Here is a 20,733-nt window from a genome sequence, read left to right as displayed (position 1 = left end):
GCAAGTAAGCTTTTCTGGTTTTAAGGCAGCAATGAGTTTCTATCATAAAACTGGTTTGGACCAACTTTCTTTCCTCTAAGTACTTAAGTTTTGTAAATTCTGTGATGGGGAAATGCATCAGTGTCTCTCAAAAACATAGGCTCATGTTCAGCTCACACTATTTTGGTTTTCAATTATAACACTAAGTCTGTTAACAAAATCAGGCAGAGCTTGTAAAGGATGAGTGGAAGCTCACCTTACTCTTCAGCTGTAAATACCAACTCTCAGGTACAGATCGTAGAAATGATAATTTCCTCAGTAAAGGAACTTCCTGCTTTCATGACAAGGACAAACCAACTGACTTGAACAAGAAGTTACTGTTATAAATGAGTGAGTTGCCTTTTTGAAGCAAATTCTACTCTCAAATTATTTATGGGGAAATGGTACAAACTGACAGTGTACAGCATCTCAAAGTGTAATAACTGGTGCCACATGCAATTGGGGTATTGTTGTCATTCTGATGATTGAAAAGTTTGGGGAATAGAAGCCCTTTTTTCAGAACTGAAATAAAAGCAAAGAACTTCAAAGCTAAATTATGAGTTTAAGAACAGTTGTTTTGAGATTAATTAGGTATTTACCAGACTATGAGAAATACAGTGGATGGGAGAGGCTGGTGATAACCTTGCAAGGAACCTCCTACTATGAAACGATAGTAAAGAACTGACAAGTCCACCTATTTTATTGATGTAACTATAAAAAAAAAGAACATTCATGTTAAATGCATATGAATAAATGTACAGTGAATACATCATTTAGTTTAATTTCCTGTCATACTGTAACAGCAGGGCATGGAAATAACTGCTTCTAACCAGTTTCTCAGGTTTCTGGGCTGTCTTTGTATTGTGTCTCCTTGGCTGAAAGGGGAGACCTGACTTTTCTCGATATCTGATGTTACAGGTTCTCAAACTGATCCTTGCTGCTTAGAGAGCTCAGTTCCCAAGGTTCCTCCCAGTTGCGCTAGGTGAGTGCAACAAGATAGGACTAAGACCCTTCTTTATTTGGATTGTTTCTGAAATAATAATGTCTTACTCATCCCAGAGTTGCTGAAGAGTTGCTTTTAATGCCAAGATAAGTTTCCAGAGTAAAGTGAGTTTATTCTAAGAGCAAAGGGTGAAGTGTAGGAGGGGGTGCAAGGTAAATAACAAAAATGCAATTTAAAATTAAGCTTACCAAACAAGTTTTCTTTTTAGTTGCTTCAGGTTCACAGTTAACTTAAGGGAGAGAAAGGGAGGACTGCGGAATTTTCTTTTTCTGTCCCCCAGGACTGGCTCACCCTAAATAGCTTTCTCAGTCCATATGGTCAATGCTACTTAGTTCAGGATGGTTCTCCCTGTTCTTATGAATTATCATGTTCAATCCTGATCGTATTTCTATTCAGTAAGAAGTAGGAATTTTTCCTTGAGGGGTTTCTGGGGTTAGTCCTTGTGCGTTCATTTGAGCTTAAATTACCATTCTGTTTTTGGAACAGTTTGTAAGTTTTTGTCATAAGACGTCCTCAGCGTCCATGCATCTTATTAGCTTTATTGTCTGCCATTCATTTAAAATTCTTTATAAAAATTGCACATAGCAACACTAGAAAGGACAGGGTTGGTTGTACACTTCATTCCCATCTCTCTCATCGTTCCCACTATCTCCTTGTCCACACACAGTTTTGAGGCTCCTGCTCTTAAAATTCCTCCCTTGCTACTTCCAACTCCAACAGCATCAGTCAGCACAGCTTGAGGTACCTCCTCTTTGCCAGCCAGTAAGTCATGCCGGACTGTTTAGCGGCCAAAACTGGTGGTGTGTGTCGGAATCGGGGTGAGTGTCAGGTAATGAATGGGAAGTAGGTACTTGGGATGTTAGACCTGTCAGCCGCAGCCTGGAGCAGCCCAGTGCAATTGAACTTATCACTGAGTCAGAGTTTCTGCAATTGTTCCAGGACCCACCTGCTTCCCCAATGCCTTTCTCTTGCTGTGTACAACAAGCAAGAAACTGTTGCCATCTGTTCTGGTGGGTAAGCCTTCACTTTTCAGAGCAGCAGGATAGGGGAAGCTTTGCTCAACTCTCAACTCTAGAGACCTGAGAGGAAATGGACCTAGAGGCTCACACCAGTCAGCCACTGAGCATAAAAATACTTCATTGAGATTTAATTTTGTTAGTTGCATCTTATCTTGATGTCCCATCTGTTAAGTGTCCCTCTGCAAGCATGTGAGCCTTGTCCAAACACAAATTTGTGAGATATAGTCATAATCAGTCTTCCCCACAACACGCCCAAAGCTTTAATGAGTAAGGTTCTGGGAACAGTAGCCAAAGGTGCATGTTAGTATTCAAGTTTCTGAGAGTTACTTCAAGTCATAGGCAAGCTCAGCTATATGTTCCATTTATATAAGCAGTGTTATTTGCCTAAGTAAAGCCATGAGTTTGTTCAACCACTCAGTCAAACAGCAGTCTCTCTAAAATTGCAGTGTGTGAACCTGAAACGCTCTAGGATATAGATTTCTTTTTCAGAAAACGTATGTAGGAAACTGAAGAAGGATTTTAGTGAATTGGGTATACTAATCTATATATATATAAATTCAGATTTTTCCTTGTCAGTTCAGTTAAATTATTAGCACATTAGATATATTTATCCTGCTGTATTTTATACAGTGCTTCATTCTTTTGACCCCCTAAACTGTATGTAAGAGAAGAGTTTGGCTATTATGTCTTCCATTATTTTTGAAATTAGTATTTATGATGATAGTAAATTTAACATGTTTCTAAACTGTACTTTAATTGGGAGGGATATTTAGGGCCGTGAAAGATTAAACAGCCTGAATGAACAGGCAGTATTCCATCTCTTGCTTTAAGTTGGTAACACCTTCATCACTTCCATGAAGATGAAGATACGTGTCTGTGTATAACAAAAACTGTTCATAACATCAACTTGCTGTACTCTGTTACGGAGATCAGAGTAGTCCATTTCATAACATTTTGTCCACATAGCTTTCTTGTAGAGAGCAAATCTGTCTGACATGTTGCTGCTTGCTTTGTTTCATCCTGCTCTTCATTTTGACATTTTTATTGACAAATTATGATTACATTTACTTTTAATAAGGAATTGTGAGTACTGAAGACTTCATAGGCGCACTGGCTGTATTTCCTTGTCTTGTTTAAATGTGAAGTACAATTATTGCAAAATTGAGAGAACAATGAAGAGCTTAACTGTCTTGTTTTTCTTCTAAAAGTACCATATTAAAGTGAAATTCTGTGGAAGAATGTAGAACAGACAACAAATTTAAAAATACGTAGTTATTCTGTGGAAATCGCTACCAGAAAATAAAAGCCATTTTAAAGGTATTTTAAAAAATACCAGCAATGGTAGGCACAGTTTAAAATTACAAGGGATACAAATCTTTAAGCCTTGGACTTTTAGTTATTAAGCTAAGCAATTGTTATCTGTTCTGTGGAAGAAACTTATGTGTAGGTTATCATGTCATTGTCTTCTCAGATTTTTTGCACCTTTTTTGAAAGATGCTAGAGAGAGAGAGGATGCTAGACCACTGATCTGATTCCCTGGTGCTGTAAAGTTGTTCTGTCTCTTCCTAACTATACCTGTTTCTATTACAGAGTTACTGTGTCAGAGTGAAGAAATACTGACTTCAGGATCCTGCAGTATATAACATTGCAGGGGACCCTTGAAGCTGAATGGAGCCCTATTCCTGTAATGCTCCAGTCGAGTTAATATCGTGAACCATATGATTGATGTTCTCGGGGCTGCACTCCCTGCTGTTTTAAACAGGAAGCTCTGCCAGTATCGCCTCAGTTCAGCGAACAAGGCCACTTCCTTAACAATACAATAACAGGAATTTGATCAGAAACTTCAAAATTCAGCTCTCAAAGGCATGAAGATGATTGCTTTCATTCTTGCATTATCTCTAGTATTTAGGTTAAAAAGTTATGCTTTTTGTTTGGGAAAAATGCTTTCCTCGTATTCTTTTCACAAGGAGGAATCTGGCTTTTTTATGATTGTTAAAATATTGTTCCAGTTCTGTGAGAGATTTGTCATTCTTCTTTCCTTCCCTAGACTAGATTTATGTTGCCAATATCACAGTATGATTCTGCAGGAAAATGCCTTCAGCTACTTCTAACGGTTTTTCATCTTTTAATATCCATATGTGGTTCACCAGTAAGAACAGTAGTTTTAGACAGATACTGTTCAGGTGCAGGTTGCTCAACAGGCAACCCTTGGTCACTGCCTGTATTCATTTGCTACTTCTAATACAGATACAAGAAATATTACAGCTAAATAAAACAGAATGATTTATACTGCAGAACTAAATTATTTGCCTTGGTTTTTACTGGTAAGATTTGCTTTCAGGGATCCCAGGCTGTGGAGATCAGTGGAAAAGTCTGGAACTCTGAAGACTTAACCTCAGTTGAGGAGGATTGAGTTAGGAAACATTTAAACAAATAGAGCATACACAAGTCTGTAGGATTTGGTGGGATTCATCCACGCATGCAGGGCTGCTCTTAATTTTATCTGGAAGGTCATGGTAATCAGAGGAGATTCCTGGGGACTGTAAGAAAGCAAATATTACACCTGTCTTCCAGAAGGGCAAGAAGGAGAATCCAGGGAACTACAAGCCTGTCAGCCTCACCTCAATCCCTGGGAGGGTAATAGAGCAATTCCTCATGGAAGCCATTTTTAAATATATCACGGACAAGACAATTAGGAGTGGTCAGCATGGATATATGCGGGGAAAATCATGCCTGACCAATCTGATAGCCTTCTGTGATGAAACAACTGGCTTTGCTGATGAAGGGAGAGCAGTGCATGTTGTTTGTCTTGACTTTAGCAAGGCTTTTGACATTGTCTCCCACAACAAACTAATGAAGACAAACTGACGAAGTAGACTAGATAAATGAACAGTGAGGTGGACTGAAAACTGGCTGAACTGTTGGGCTCAAAGGGTTGGGCTGGGCTCAAAGTCCAGCTGGAGCCCAGTCACTAGTGCAGTACCACGGGGGTTGATACTGGGGCCAGTACTGTTTAACCTCTTCATTAAGGACCTGGATGATGGGGACAGAGTGCACCCTCAGCAAGTTTGCAGACAATACAAAGTTGAGAGGAGTGGTTGATAGACCAGGTGGATGTGCTGCCATCCAGAGAGACCTCAACAAGCTGGAGAAATGCACCGACTCCTGTTCATGAACCTCATAAAGTTCAACAAAGGGAAATGCCAAGTCCTGCAGCAGGTGACGATTAACCCCGTGCACTGCTACACGTTGAAGGCTGGAAAGCAGCTTTGCAGAAAAGGACACAGGGCTCCTGGTGGACAAAAAATTGACCATGAGCCAACAATGTGTGCTTACAGCAAAGAAGGCCAACAACATCCCAGGCATTTCCAGCAGGTCAAGGGAAGTGATTCTTCCTCTCTAGTGAGGCACTGGTGAGACCACACCTCGAGTGCTGTGTCCAGTTCTGGGCTCCCCAGCACAGGAGACATATGCACGTAGTGGAGCAAGTTCACTGAAGGGTCACAAAGATAATTAAGAGAACAGAGCATGTGTCATGCAAGGAGAGGCTGAGAGAGCTAGAATTGTATTGCCTGGAGGAGAGAAGGCTGGAGAGATCTTATCAACATGTGTAAATACCGAAAGGGAGGTAGTAAAAGACAACAGAACCAGCATCTTGTCACTGCTGCCCAGAAAGGACAAGTGGCAATGGGCACAAATTGAAAGACGGGAAATTCCACTTAAATATAAGAAATAACTTCTTTACAGTGAGGGTGGTCAAACACTGAAACAGGTTTCCTAGAGGGCTTGTGGAGTCTTCAGCCTTGGAGGTCCTCGAATCTGAAGTGGATAAGGTCCTGAGCAACCTGCTGTAGTTGATCTGTCTTTGAGCAGAGTGGGGCCTGGACTAGACAATCTGATGAGGTCCCTTCATGCCTCAACTATTACTATTCTGTGATTCTATCAAATTAGGGTAGCCGGAAAGGTTTGAGATAAATTCCATAATTTACAAATGGAACATAAGAGCATAAGGAGCCAGGTACTGCTTCAAGTTACATTGTTGGCCAGGAGTTTCTATTCAAAAATAGAGGATTTGTGCATATCAGGAGTGAAATACATATAAACAGGCAAATGCTTGCAGGACAGACTTCAACAGTTCCTTTTGTCACTCTATGCTAAGTTGCTAATAGACGTCCTCCATATTGGAATTTCGAATTGTAGAGAGACCTGTGACTGAAAAAGTAATTTAAAATCCTTTTCAATTTCTGTTGAAATCTGTTAATTCAAGGAACCTGCTGGGAAACCCTATATGATTCAACCATGCACAGACTTGTATTTTTAATGTGTGTTTGAAGAACTTGATTAAACTTCTAACTCCAAGAAATTGCAAGTTGTGGCTTTTATGTATATGTGCAACAATGTCACTGAATAAAGGGGAAATAGCATAAAGATGCTTCTCTCCACCCTTTTACTGAATCTTTGTTTAGTAGCTCACATACACTTTTTGGCTTTTGGGATTGTCTGGGCTGATGCCATGTTTTGGATAGTGCTAGGTGTGGTACTTGGGTAAATCATTCCTTTTCCTACAGTTTATTCCTAGCCATGGTTATACCTCCTCTGGATTAAGTTTTCTTCCCTTTTTTTCTTTTTTTTGTGTTCTTTATTTCCCCTCCCATCTCCTTGTGGGGCATGGTATGGCACATACCTGGAGACACACCACACTTAAGCTTCAGGTTCTCCCTTTGATGAGAGATTCTACAGCCATTCTTCAACAATTCAGACATTTCTCTTGGATCCATGTCATCAGCAGTGTGAGCCTTAGCAGAGATACAACTTCCCTTTTCTTTCATGATAGGCTCCAATAGTCTCTTTTTGGCCAATTAGTCTGTCCAGAACAACTGCAAAGGCTTTCCCTTTTCTCTTCAGTAACAGATGGGTGCTTGCATGTTTGGGGAAGAAGATAAAGGGTGGACCTGTATTTCTCAGCCTTCTGCTTCCTTGATGACCTCTTTCTTTAAACTGTGTTATGGAAGAGGACTAGCAGGGTCTCCAGCATGATGGTTCTACATAAACAAACAAAAAGGCACGGTTCTTGCTCTAAGATTTTACAGTAAAAAGAGAGAAATGCTATGAAAATCAGTTAAATCATTGAGGCTTGACACAGGTACGTAAATTTAACAGGGGTAAAGCCGCATCGCGTAAGATAGGAAATATTCATCAGTTCAATCTTTGCAATACATAATTATTTATCTCATGTATAAAATTCCACCCATAGATCCTAAAAAACCTGCTAAAATCTCATATATTAAATTTTGCAGCACTATAGAATAGAAGCATATGTATGTTTTATACCTGACATGAAAAAGCCTGTTGACAGATGTGCTTGTATTGAGGGAATTACAAGGTCTGTGCTGCTTAATTGCATCATTCTCCCACTTGCTCATGTATATACTTGGGTTTGTCCTGCAAGGTGGGAAGTGCAAAGCTCTTTTTTGGGTTGTGTTTTTTTTTTTTTTTAATCCCACACTGCTTTCTGACACTTACACAAGGTCATAATACCCATGTGCATACTGGGCTGCTTGGAACTTTTGGCTGTATTATCCTGGGAGGAGCATTGCAGGTTTCCTACAGGACCCAATAAAACAGCCTTTTTCCCTTTGGGAAAGTGATTTGTGTTTCTTTATTAGCCCAAAGTTAGAGGCTATTTTAATCCTCCAAAGTCTGCACTTTACTGATCTAGACTCAGACTTTCATGCTTACAGCTGTGGAGAAAAAAAAAGAAAAAAGCATGGATCTTCTTTACATATGCAAGTCATGTATTCTTTTTGAGGAACAACACACAGACTTACTGTACAGAGACATTACGGCGCTAAGGACGAGATAAAGCAGGAAGGAAGGAAGGAAGAAGTACAGATATGGAAGATCTAATACATGTCTACATAGTGGGCTTTTCAGAACAGGAGAAATATCATTGCCTACATTGTTCATACCTCTCCCTGCAGACACAACAATACCAATGATCCCAGAACCTCTGCCTGAGGAACCTGCCTCAAATCTCCAGTGTCTCAGTCAAGAAATGGTAGAGACTGGCTACCCTGGACTGGTGTGGGCAAGTCAACTATTAGACTCAATAGATAAACCATGTTATTGGGAACACATCTGAAATATTAGCTAGTTTTTAGAATGTTCTAGTTACAGAATACAGATCTCCACTTGATTGCACCATTTGAAAGAGCCAAGTTAACCTTAAAAAGTAGTATTCCTTTGTCCTGCAGGACTGGGAGACTTGGGGAACACCCATGAACGCCCATTTGGATGAAGGCTCCACTTCAACATGTTCTGAAACAGGTGAGTACTCACCTCCTTGGACAGCTGAAACCTACTGCCACATGTATAGCTCTCTGTCACAGTTTAGGGGCAACTGAGCCTGTCATCTTCCAACCTGACATGAAAGCAACCTCACCCAGTATGAGATGTGCAGAACATTTTGTTCTTAGTTGCTCAAAGGTAGTAGAGTTCCACAGTCATAAAGCAGTCATGTAAGCAATGTTGACCTAGGCCAAGAGAGGCTAGTGAAATTAATGTTGAACATGTTTACTTCCCTCCTCTCTACAGGTACTTTAATAAGTAATTGACTGCAACCACGAACAGTGTTAAGTTGCAAAATACCTTGCAACACATCCTCATTTCTTGCAGGCCATGTGGTCTATATTTGCTTAAGCTTCTAGTATCTGGCGCTGTTCTTCTGCCTGGGGTGTTTTGTCACAAATTAATTTTTGGACTTTGTTAGGCAAGTGTTTAATTACTGTGGGGAACAATATGACATGTTTAAACAGAGAACCATACTAAATTCACAAAGCGTGCAAGAAAATATTTAAGGAACCCTGTCAGATTGCTAAGGAAAAGTAAATGTACTTTTTAACTGTAGGAATGCATGCAAACAAGCCAGAATTCAAACTTCTGAAATGCTAGGACTGGGGCATGAGTTGTGATTTCTCTTTCATTTGAGGGTCGTCTTTTCCTTGACACCTCTTTTTTATTTGGCATGGACTGAAGAGGTTGCCTGACCACTATGTGAAGTCACACAAGCATCTCATAAAATGGTCGTCTTTGCCTTTTTCATTCTTTGGGAAGCAATAGACCAAAGATTCAGAGGAGTTTGGGATACCTGCCTCCAAACTTGAAGAGCAACTTGAGACGAGGACCATGTGTCCTTGTGTGTGTTGGAGCTGTTTCTCAGTGCTGGGTGCTGGGACTTGCATATACTCTGCATGAGTTCCTGCATGAGTGTTTATGGACCTTCATCACTGAAGGTCGAATGGTCGAAGTGTTTCTGGTCTACATCCACCAACGGATTTATCTTTCAAGAACCCTGCCAGGGTTTGCGATTCCCACATGCCTGCAATAACTTTTTCAATTTTTTGCCTCTTAATTTGAGTATAGAGGTGCATTTTCTCCTGGCCTGACACTGTGGTGACCATGTACTCCTGCTCCTCTGTTTTCACAGTGTCTACAGTGGGAAAAAACAGTCCCTTCAGTATTCTTTTTCAGATAGCAAGACATGGATTTTCAATGTGAGAATTAATTAGTTCTACATTACAGGATCACAGTTTGCAGATTTATTTTGTGCCGTTTCACCTTTGAGCTCAGCAGTCCTCAGAGGTTTCTGGTAAAACGTATCAAGGCAACAACAGATCATTTTGCAAGAAAGTGGTTTTTATTTGTTGCTTTGTTTAAATCACTTTTATAAGCTTACTGGCTTCCAATGGAAAGTGATTTGCCTGTCAGCATTAATGTGGCTAAACAGGTAATTAGAGCCTCAGCCTTGGGCCTGTTTGACTTTCTCACAGCCTGGGCAACCCGCTGGGGATATTAATATCTTAGAGATCCCTGAATGGGGAAGAGAGGAAGTCTCCGAGGCCAGCATGGCCTGAGCTTCTCTTCAGGCCGTGCAAAGTTTTTTAAAAGCCTTATGAATACACAATGTGTAAGTAAAATCAGAAATATTGTCAGCTTGAACACAAATTGCTCTATTAATTGACCAAACCCATTGCCTAAAATGCTTTTTCCCTTAAATATTGCCAATATCTGGATCTGGAATAGCGCTGATCTGAAGCACCTACTTTTTGAATGATGCCTGCCAACCAGCCTTCCCAAAAGGACAGCTTATCTGCCACAGCAGAGGGAGAAGAAGTGAGTGGTTTGCATTTTATCACCAGGATCTCCTATAATATAGCTCTACAACTGTGAATGCTCAAAGGAAGCCTTGCTAAAAAGCATTGGCTGCCACATTGCCTGGGATGGCTTCCACCTAAAACAGACCAGCAGTATGGACCTCTGGTGACTTTTAACATTAACAAATGTCAACCACTAAAGCAGACACACAATTGAAAAGCTAAATCACAACTTAACTTTGCTAAAACTTTTCCTTAGACTATTCCTTAGAATGTGACACCCATCTTCAAGAAGGGCCGGAAGGAGGACCCGGGGAACTACAGGCCTGTCAGCCTGACCTCGGTGCCGGGGAAGCTGATGGAGCAGATCATCCTGAGTGCTATCACACGGCATGTAGAGAATAACCAGGGGATCAGGCCCAGCCAGCATGGGTTCAGGAAAGGCAGGTCCTGCTTGACCAACCTGATCTCCTTCTATGATAAGGTGACCCGCCTAGTGGATGAGGGGAAGTCTGTGGATGTTGTCTATCTAGACTTCAGTAAAGCCTTTGACACAGTTTCCCACGGCATTCTCCTGGAGAAACTGGCTGCTCATGGCTTGGACGGGTGTACTCTTCGCTGGGTAAAGAACTGGCTGGACGGCCGGGCCCAGAGAGTGGTGGTGAATGGAGTTTACTCCGGTTGGCGGCCGGTCACAAGCGGTGTTCCCCAGGGCTCGGTGTTGGGGCCAGTTCTGTTTAACATCTTTATCAATGATCTGGACGAAGGGATCGAGTGCACTCTCAGTAAGTTTGCAGACGACACCAAGTTGTGTGGGAGTGTTGATCTGCTGGAGGGTAGGCAGGCTCTGCAGAGGGACCTGGACAGGCTGGATCGATGGGCTGGGGTGAATTGTATGAGGTTTAACAAGGCCAAGTGCAAGGTCCTGCACTTGGGCCACAGCAACCCCATGCAACGCTACAGGCTTGGGGAAGAGTGGCTGGAAAGCTGCCTGGCAGAGAAGGACCTGGGGGTGTTGGTTGACAGCCGCCTGAATATGAGCCAGCAGTGTGCCCAGGCGGCCAAGAAGGCCAATGGCATCCTGGCCTGTATCAAAAATAGCGTGGTCAGCAGGACTAGGGAAGTGATTGTGCCCCTGTACTCGGCACTGGTGAGGCCGCACCTCGAATACTGTGTTCAGTTTTGGGCCCCCCACTACAAGAGGGATATTGAGGTACTGGAGCGCGTACAGAGAAGGGCAACGAAGCTGGTGAAGGGTCTGGAGCAGAAGTCTTATGAGGAGCGGCTGAGGGAGCTGGGACTGTTTAGCCTGGAGAAAAGGAGGCTGAGGGGAGACCTCATCGCTCTCTACAACTACCTGAAAGGAGGTTGTAGAGAGGTGGGGGTCGGTCTCTTCTCCCAGGTAACAAGTGATAGGACAAGAGGAAATGGCCTCAAGTTGCGCCAGGGGAGGTTTAGACTGGATATTAGGAAATTTTTCTTCACCGAGAGGGTTATCAAGCATTGGAACAGACTGCCCAGGGAAGTGGTTGAGTCGCCATCCCTGGAGGTATTTAAAGGACGTTTGGATGAGGTACTTAGAGACATGGTGTAGTGATGGTTTTTGGCAGTGTTAGGTTTATGGTTGGACTCGATGATCTTAAAGGTCTTTTCCAACCTATATGATTCTGTGATTCTGTGATTCTGTGATTCTGTGATTTCACAAGCACTGTGCTTATGCAGATGATGATGGTAATGATGATGATTTGTGAAGTATAGGTTGCAGCATTTCCCACACACCACAAACCATCTTCGCTTAGGGGACAACCCTCTATGAAAAGAGGTATTGTTAGCGTAAATGAGCCCAAGAGAAAGAAGTTTAAGCAAATGGTTGACTTAACAGTTCTGCAGCATTTGTGCTATTACGTGACTTTGGGTTGGGCCATTGAGACAGTGTTGGAGAAGCTGCTCTGCCATTCTCATGGGTTCTGAAACAGCAGATCCATTAAAGATGCCTCACTGTGAAGAAATTGGCCAAGTATCCAAGGCAATTTCTTTTAGGGGAAAAATATCAGGCTACATAGTTTGCTTTGCAGATCGTCGTGCCACACCTGGCTGGAGGCAGCAGTCAAAACAAGTAATGCAGCACAAGCCATCAGCTGCTTCTGAAAGTTACTTGCCATGTGAGTTGACCATATTTGTCTGCAAGTTCTGTGGCCAAGACAAAACCAGCTTTGTTTTGCTATTTGAATATCTGTGCACATAACTGCATATTTTAAAACATTTTAACCTTTGTCTGGCAATTGCTGAGATGTGTTTTATTACATAATTTTAAAAAACCACACTACGGCAATTCAAAGTGATACAATTGCTTAGTTTATGTATATAAAAACACCTCTGATTGGCAGTCATCCATGCAAGCAGCAGGCATAAACCCATTACTCGGTTTCTTCCATAGATCAAAGCCGGTCAATCTGTGAGGAGGACAGCATCCTTTCTAACAACAAGGCTCCCTGTAGCTGTCTATCTGGAAATCTCCCAACTGTACAGAAATTTTCCTCAAGCAATAGCTAAGGTGTGAATCAGCGCTTGCTGTTTTGGTGGTCTCGTTCAGAGCACAGAAGGATCTCTCATGGTGTGCCAGGTCCCACAATAATTCTTTTAGTGCCTGGGGGAACCGTTTGTTAAGGAGGTTGCTCCAGATGGTGTGTTGGGACACCTGGCCACGATTGTGTCATGGTAACACTTCATGGCATGCCCTTCAACTCTCCTCCCTTTTTTCTCCTCTGAAAAAGGGGCTTGTGAAAAAAAATAAGATTGCGGAAGGTTCAGTGCTGAAGGCAACATAAGCACTTTCCTGGGCTCTATGTAGCAAAGGCTTGAAGCCAGGGCATGTCTGGGCACAGTTGAGACCCATTGCCTTTCAGGAAGTTAGTGTCGTATGTCTGATGCTCTCCTCAGATTGCTATGTGCAACCTCCCTCAAAATGGCATTGCTGCAAGCTGCTTAATATATCAGCTGAAGTCATGAGGCCTGTTGCGTCCCTGCCACGACCTGACCAGGATTTGACTGCGCTCTTTCTACCAACCAGCTGTATGTCAGGAACGCATATGACTTGGGCTGGCAGCCCGGAGCAGCCTGTGGTAATGGGAGGCTGAAGGCAAAACACAGAGTTGTACAATACTGCCTCAGTAAAGCAGTGGGATGGGAAAATTTGTCCAAAAGGCAGAAGAGCAGGAGATTTGGGGATGGCAAGTGAAGGATGGACTGGCTTAAATCCCAGCAGCTTGTGGTTCTGCTGGAGCCACAGTGCAAATGAACAGGATAAAGCGGGGACAGCAGCTGAAGGAGGCGTAGGAGTGAAATCTGAGCTCCCGGAGTCAGACTGCCCTTACGCCACAGAGCAAATATAGGAGCACGGAGGGCTGCTTCTCAGGTGGTCGGGACAGAAGCGCGAGCAGGAGCTCACACCCAAGCCCAGCCGGGCACGCAGTTACCGGTGTGCGCTCGTGGAGGCGCAGCCACGGGAGCGCCGGTGGAGCTGCTGGAGCGCTGTCCGGCAGATCTGTGACCGTGCAGCCCTGCACCATGGCATCGCATGGCCAGTAACAGGCCATAAGCTTTTTAACAGGCCAAGCTGCAAGGCCTCAGGCTCTGCCTGAACTTTTCTTGACCTGCCCGCAGCTTTGTTTTACTTGGTTTAGCCATGGCAGCAATTTCTCTCATTGACCAGGTGTCTGTATATAATGCATTTTACTTTAGTTTATCTTTGTGTGGTAGACCAATAGTTTTATATAGACAGCAGTAAGAAGCAGTTGTTATGGGTAGAAAGAGATGTTTACAACTCTAACACGATGCTGTCGTGTAGAGCAACACAGGGCTGGTACGGTGGCGGAGGCATTGAGAAGTGGAGACGTGGGATGTGGCGTAGAGGCGCGCAGGGTGGGGCGGGTGGTAAGAGCTGGGGCACAGGCTGGCACTGGAGACCCCACAGCCATAAACAGCTCCACAATGGGCAGCTGCAGACCTGGAGCTTGACAAAGCTGGTTTTAGGACTAACAGAGAAAACAAACAAATAATGTGTAATATACGTAAATGGGACCATACATAGTAAATTTGGATGTTACCTGGACCTGCAGGCCAATTAAGAAAGACAAAGGTGTTAGCAAACATACATGTATGACCCTAAGTAGAAAGGAAGATTGCTATTACTGTAACTTTTTCCATATATAAATATCCTGCATTATTATTCTGGTTTTCTGTAATAATTAGATCTAGACTAATGATGATTCCTGAATTACACTGTGAAGATTTGCATTATACTAACAATAAATTCTTGCCTTTATTTATATATATAAGGAATGCTTCTTTTTTGCCCATAAGCAAGATTTTGAAAGTAACAAAACTGAACACCCATTTTCTTTATTTGTATAGCTCTTGCAGTGTCCCAGGAAGAGAGGCACTATCCCCAGTGGGCTGTCTGTGGAGCAGCCCGGGCACCTTCCCAGGGTATGGCTGAGAGGGCAACTCAGCAAATGCATGGCAGGGTGGAATCAAGTACCTACGTCACCTTGATTCATCCAGCACATGTTTTCAGTATGTGACTACACCCTTGTTTCCCATGGATTTTAAGCTTGAGATTTCTTAATTTAACATATGATCTAACTATATACTTTTGACACTACCATAAAACCATTGCCCTAGTATTATTTTTTCTCTTCTTTTCAGTGCTCTGAGGTAAATCTCTAGATTGAACACAAGATTACCCAGGAGTTCAGATTTAAATGCTAGTTTTTGTTTAAAGATGAACAATAGTAATTACTACTAATTGCATGTGTACAGTTCTTCTTACCCAGCAAGTGCATAGCACTTTACAAATATTGATGGACTCAGTCCTGTAGTGTCAAGAAAATGTAAGTAAGCATAAATTTGGGCACTCAGCATGAAACAAATCTGGTAATACATTTGTGTAATGAAAGCGTGTAATGGTTTATGCTGATTTACTAAGCCCGTTGAATCACTGTGTAACCAAAATCCAGTTAAAGGAACTGGGAAGTGGCTGTGTAGGACAAGGGGCAAGGACTGTACAGCCTGGAAGGGTTTGCTAGGGCGGGACACTGTAAACACAAGGCAGAAAGCTTGAATTGATATTTATTTCCTCACTTATTTCTTTTTTATGGCTGTCAAATTCCAGAACGGGATGAGTTACATTGAATGCGTCATCAAGCAGGTTGGGCTCAACATCTGTTCACATTAGAACTGCATCTGCTTTGAGAGGGGAAATTAGAAGAATAGAGCATAAGAGGAACAGTGGAGCAGCAAGTATCGCCTCAGCAAAGCCAGTCTCAGGCTTTATCTGACATCCACCTTATATATTTCTTTTTATAAATTAATCAAATTAATTTATAAGCACTGTTACGTTGTTTGCCCTTATTACTCCCATTGGAAAGTTTTTTCAGAAACTCACTAGTTTGTTCTAATGTCAGTAAAAATCAGTTTGAGTACCTTGATACCCACTGTGTGCTTTAATTTGAAGAGCACGCTTCCTTTCATGTGCTTCTTTAACTCCAAATTTACTTTAAAGTCCTATTCCCACTGATGGTCCTGCACTGGGAGCTGCCCACCCTTACGGAGCACCTGGCATTGTTGCCATTACCAGTATTTTAAGTCATTCGTGTGTTGTTTTCTTCACTCATTGCCAGTGCCCTAAAGTAATCAGTATAAGTAATTTGCTCTAACTGCAACAATTTTACTACAGTGACTTGCATTTGCTATCACTTTGCTATGTGTGTTTAAGATGCTTTCCTTAACTATTCCATTCATACATTTCTCCTTTATTTTGAATTAGCCACTCAGCATGCCGGATTGGATTGACAGCCCAGAATTCAGTGTTCACTTGTCCTGCCCTGCATTACACGATTCTTTTCTTTTCCATTGGCAATGTTCATGGATTCTTAGCAGAGGAATGGAGATCAAATTAACAATGCTGTACACTTCCTTTGCTGGCATTAAATAAATGCTGTACATTTCAAGTCGTTTCAGCCATTCAATCCATTTTAAGCCATTTTCAAACCACTGTCAGACAGCCAGGGGAATCTACTGCTGAGCTTTGCTATTCTTAAGAAGAAAATGTTGCACTTGCATTTGGAGTAGCTTATTAATTTTGCTATCTAAGTACAGCTAAAAATCACATATAAAATGTGATTGAAAAACAAGCCAAGAGTTTCCAGTGCTACCTGACATCAATCACAACCTGTCACCAACCAGTGACCAACTCCATCCCACTAGGCAGGTAAGTCCCATGCTTAACAGACTCCAATGCATGCCTCATGCAATTCAGATGGTTTTTAACATCTTCCACTATTAACATCTTCCAGTATAACTCCAATACTAGCACGATTTTATTCTAGTATTTATTAAGCAAGAGTGCATGTTGTGTGGCAGTTTTTGCCATGCAGCTAAGTGGCTCCTTCTTAGGCTGTTGATATAGTTATAACGAATTGTTCTGAATAAAATGCACTGCAGGTCAGTAATTCATCTACTAACAAATTGCTTTTAGCTGCAGTCACTAAACTTTGTTGTGGAAAAATAAGAAAACTTGCTAGAAAGAATTGGCCAAAATACTCAAGAATTTGTACTTGAAAAATACTGAAAATAAAGAACTGTAAGTCAATTGTGATTTTATCAAGATTTTCTTCCTGAGTGCAATTAAAGATGAACCATTTCAAGCAAAAGAGGTTTGTTATAGCAAATAATGTAGTTTGTTTATAGGTTTGTTACAGCAGTGGAAAACATTCTGTCGTATGCAACATTTCTCCCCAGAATGGCAAGACACTAGCCACTGGTTTGGCCACTTTATTTTCAGCCCACCACCGCAGGGCACTTAAATAATCTGTTGTGTGAAGTATAGGTCAAAATCTCCAGAGCTCTTTGCTATACAGTTAAAGCTAACACCTCCAAGTTCTTATGCTTTTATTCTTTCACTGACTGCTGTTTTCCAGCACGTTCTCTCCTAACTGACCAGCTGCTGAATCTCATCTTTGAACATATTGAGGATGAAGCTGTACAACTTTTTTTCTTGAGCTTATTAGAAAACAAGGTTATGTTTGTGGAGTAGGTCCAATATAATAGCTTTAATGAGCACATGAAGTTGGCAGCTTCTAGCATTCATGTTGAGTCAAAAGTCGTTCTGTAGATAAATTTGTTTTAAACTTACATACTCCTGGGATATCATCATCTTTTGCAATCAAATGTCTACTGAGAAGCCCTATTGAGATAGACATTGAATGACACTGTTGTAGCGTCAGTTGACAAATACGCTCTGATAACTTGGACTGGTTTTAGCACAGGCAGCAGGCTTTCCAGAAGCTACCAGTGTGCTCCTTTCACGTCTGGTTTGGGGCTTTCTGCATTTTCAATGGCATTTGCATTGTGCAGAGTAAGTACTGTGAGCCATCCCACTTCCAAGTGTCCATTCAGTGTCTTACAGGACATCGTTCATCCTTGCTTTGCAGTGCTGCCTTGGACCGTGACGTGTCAGCAGCCTTGTCACCATCACCTTTCGCTGGGGAGAGGTGAACTCCGGTTCGGGAAGCACCGCCGGGCACGTGAAAGCTTCAGCTGAAAAAGCTCCTATTGGCAACATGTTTTCTCCCATGATCAGTAGAGCCTTGCACCATTGCGACAATTGAAGTTCTGAGGTTCCATTTTGAGGTTCTGAAGAAATTTTTACTTTCTGAAGAAACATGTCTTTTTGGCCAGTTTTGCCACTGTTCTGACATTTGCTGGAAGTGCTCCAAGGTGAGCAGTTGTGCTGATGTTTGACCCAGAAAGCCGAGCTCTTCATGGCCGGTAAAGCAGCGCTGCACCACCTTTCCCCACTTTAATAAAATACCCACAGGCGTCTGGCGGGTGTTTTTCCTGATCAGCATAGTAAGCTCCTCTTCATGTCAGGTAAAAAGACAAATAAACCATGGATTGAACGAGGAAGCCTCCAGCTGTAAGTTAAGACTATGGCTACTGAGTGATCCTATGTGTGAATGTTACTTCTTTGTATTGCTCGTGAGCTTGGTTGTCATGAAAATCAGATTCTTCAGCAGAACTAATGTGAACCTCCATTATGATTTCAAAACATATTACTGTTTACTAAATTCAGAGAATAACAAATTTCAGTGAAAAAAACCAGAGAAATGTTGTATAATTTTATGTCCTAGCATGGCACACAGGTGCTAGGAAATGACTACCGTTTTCATACAAAGAAAAGGACATATTTTTTTAAAACTTGTTTGACTTAGTAAGTTTGACTTTAAAGTCATTAACCTTTGTTAATGTGATCGGTTATGGATTAAGACCCCTCATTTTGTCCCCCCCCCCAAACAGATTTGTCCCTGCAGCTTCTACAAGAACCAAAAAAGGTAACGAAGGAGTCGCTTCTGGAAAGAGTACACCTGGAGCATCTTTATCTGGTTGATTATCAGTCTTTAATGCTCACCAGGCTGCAGTGGTCAATGGGCGGAGGCAATGAATGAGGCAGTAAAGAGACAACCAGGAGGTCTGGACGGTAAAAGCCATTTTCCCATAAGTGGAGAAATGCAGACAGACCAGCCCTGTGGAAAGGCATACTGACAGCACGACCCAAGAGCTCAGACCCATCGTTGTTGACTGCTTCTGTTAGCACTTAAGTTCGGTCGTGGTAAATCAACTGCCAGAGCGGTACAGCAGAGGTTTGCAGCACAGTTTGCCTGTCACCAAACTGGAAAATCCAGGGCAGGGAGGTCATGATTGGCTGTGATGGAAGACAGACCCAATACTCAGGTGGGAACGATATATAAAGATCCCTGGTAACAAGTTGTATGGAAACATGGGCCCATTTGCCCAAATCAGCAAGGAAGGAAATATCTGCTCCTTAGGCTATTGGGGACATTAATAGAATGTTCTCTTATTCTGGGAGATTTTGCTTCCATAGTTCATGACAATTGTTTGCCCATGAGGAAAAAGTTTAGCCATAACCTAAGGGACTGTTGAATGTCTGTGGGATATTCTTCTGAAAAGCTGAAAGAGAAATGATGTCTCTTAGGGCAAGACTAGAGATTGGCCTTTGCCTTTGCCTCATTACACGCTCTGGAAAGAAACACCTGCTATTGTACAACATTGGGGAGAGCAAAGGATTACTTCTGGGAGGGGGATAAAAGCCAGGTGCAGTCTTGAACAACTCAAAAGGATGCAGGTAAAGTGTATGAAGCAGACAAGGAAATGGGTCCTCCCACTTGCTGCCCAAAGAAAACCATAATGAAAGACTACGCTGTAAGCAAGGAAACATGTTTGTATCTGATTTTATTAGGGATAATTGTATGGAGTCCATACTCTGATATGCATAGGTTAAACTGTATTTAAATAACATTTTCCAGAAAAATAGTAGCAACAAATTTAAATAAGACAATGAATCTTTCCTAGAAATAAACTTATCAAAGATTGTGCTAAAAGGCCAATAATCATGAGGAATGGTCAAAATAAGGTTCTCCTTGATCCATTGGTCCTGTAATTAGGCAGAGAGAAATTGTAGTCCCATTAACAATGGAGTTTTTATGCTTTGTGAGGGTAGAAGACGGAAGGACAACACTTCAGTCATCTGAACAACCAGCTCTGTTTGTCATTTTGGCCATCTGCTTCCTCCCCAGCTAAGGCTGCTCAGAGACCTGAGCACCACCTCTCTGCTTCAGGTACCATGGCAAAGATGAATTCTGCCCTCACAAAACCTCTGTAGCTTTTAGAAATTTGTCAGGTTCTCTGAGAGAAGTAAAGTTCTTTCCCTCATGATTGTAAGTGCTATGGAAAATCAGAAACTGAGGTTTTAGAAGATAAATAGCCAGGAATATATGAATTCTTCAAGATCTCAGTGGTCCAATTAAACCATTTTCTTTATGAAGACTCAGCTCATGAAAAACTGAGTATACTAATAAAACTGTGAGTCATCGTGCCTTTCTTATTGATTCTTGTTATCTTTCTGTATCCGAGGCAACGATAAACATGATTTATATGCACTGTGTTTAATTTCCCGTGGTGTTCTAATCTCGCGGTGGTGTGGGGGAAAAGTGAATGAAGATGGATGGTGAGCAGCATGCAGACTGGGAGGCAGGCAGCAAATGTGGCCAGAAACTGGGGGGGCGTTCATATTGCAGAGATAAGTAACGCTTTTACATCTCTAAAGCTGATGCCATTTAGAGTACATTAAAAGCAAAGGAGTGATGTGACTGGTAAGGCAGAATGGTGGTCCTGCCTGTACCCACAAAAAATGCCCATTTAAGTCCCCATGTATAGATAAATCATAATAAGGTGCTTAATACTTATCAGCATTGCTTCCCCTCACAGCACTGCTGAGCACAAACAAGTTTCTGTGAGGATGTCTTCTGTAAAGTCCAGATAATGTAATCTATATTGGTCCTACCTGCTACAGCAGTTCTCCTCCCTCGGCCACATGGACCATATGACACACATGGTATCACAGGAGCTTCCAGTGTCTTCATGTGCATTGCCTATGTCACACAAGTGTTTGATGGACAGC

General features: G+C 42.1%; 1 long non-coding RNA gene across 2 annotated transcripts in view; it reads right to left on the bottom strand.

The window, feature by feature from the left end:
• Positions 1-3,034: 3,034 nt before the first annotated feature.
• Positions 3,035-20,733, bottom strand: part of LOC142408051 (uncharacterized) — a 66,667-nt gene continuing 48,968 nt past the window's right edge. The window contains exons 3-4 of one of the 2 annotated variants that reach the window (XR_012775137.1): positions 6,725-7,082; positions 3,035-3,268 (exon numbers count right to left, since the gene is read on the bottom strand). This is a non-coding gene — a long non-coding RNA (uncharacterized LOC142408051). Of the gene's footprint in view, positions 3,269-4,369; positions 4,581-6,724; positions 7,083-20,733 lie in introns of those variants that run through there. The other variant, XR_012775136.1, reaches the window with a different exon arrangement.

The sequence above is a fragment of the Mycteria americana genome, chromosome 3 (assembly GCF_035582795.1).
Source record: "Mycteria americana isolate JAX WOST 10 ecotype Jacksonville Zoo and Gardens chromosome 3, USCA_MyAme_1.0, whole genome shotgun sequence".
Taxonomy (NCBI): Eukaryota; Metazoa; Chordata; class Aves; order Ciconiiformes; family Ciconiidae; genus Mycteria; species Mycteria americana.
The sequence above is the reverse complement of the archived record's forward strand: the minus strand, read 5'-3'. Positions and strand labels throughout refer to the sequence as shown.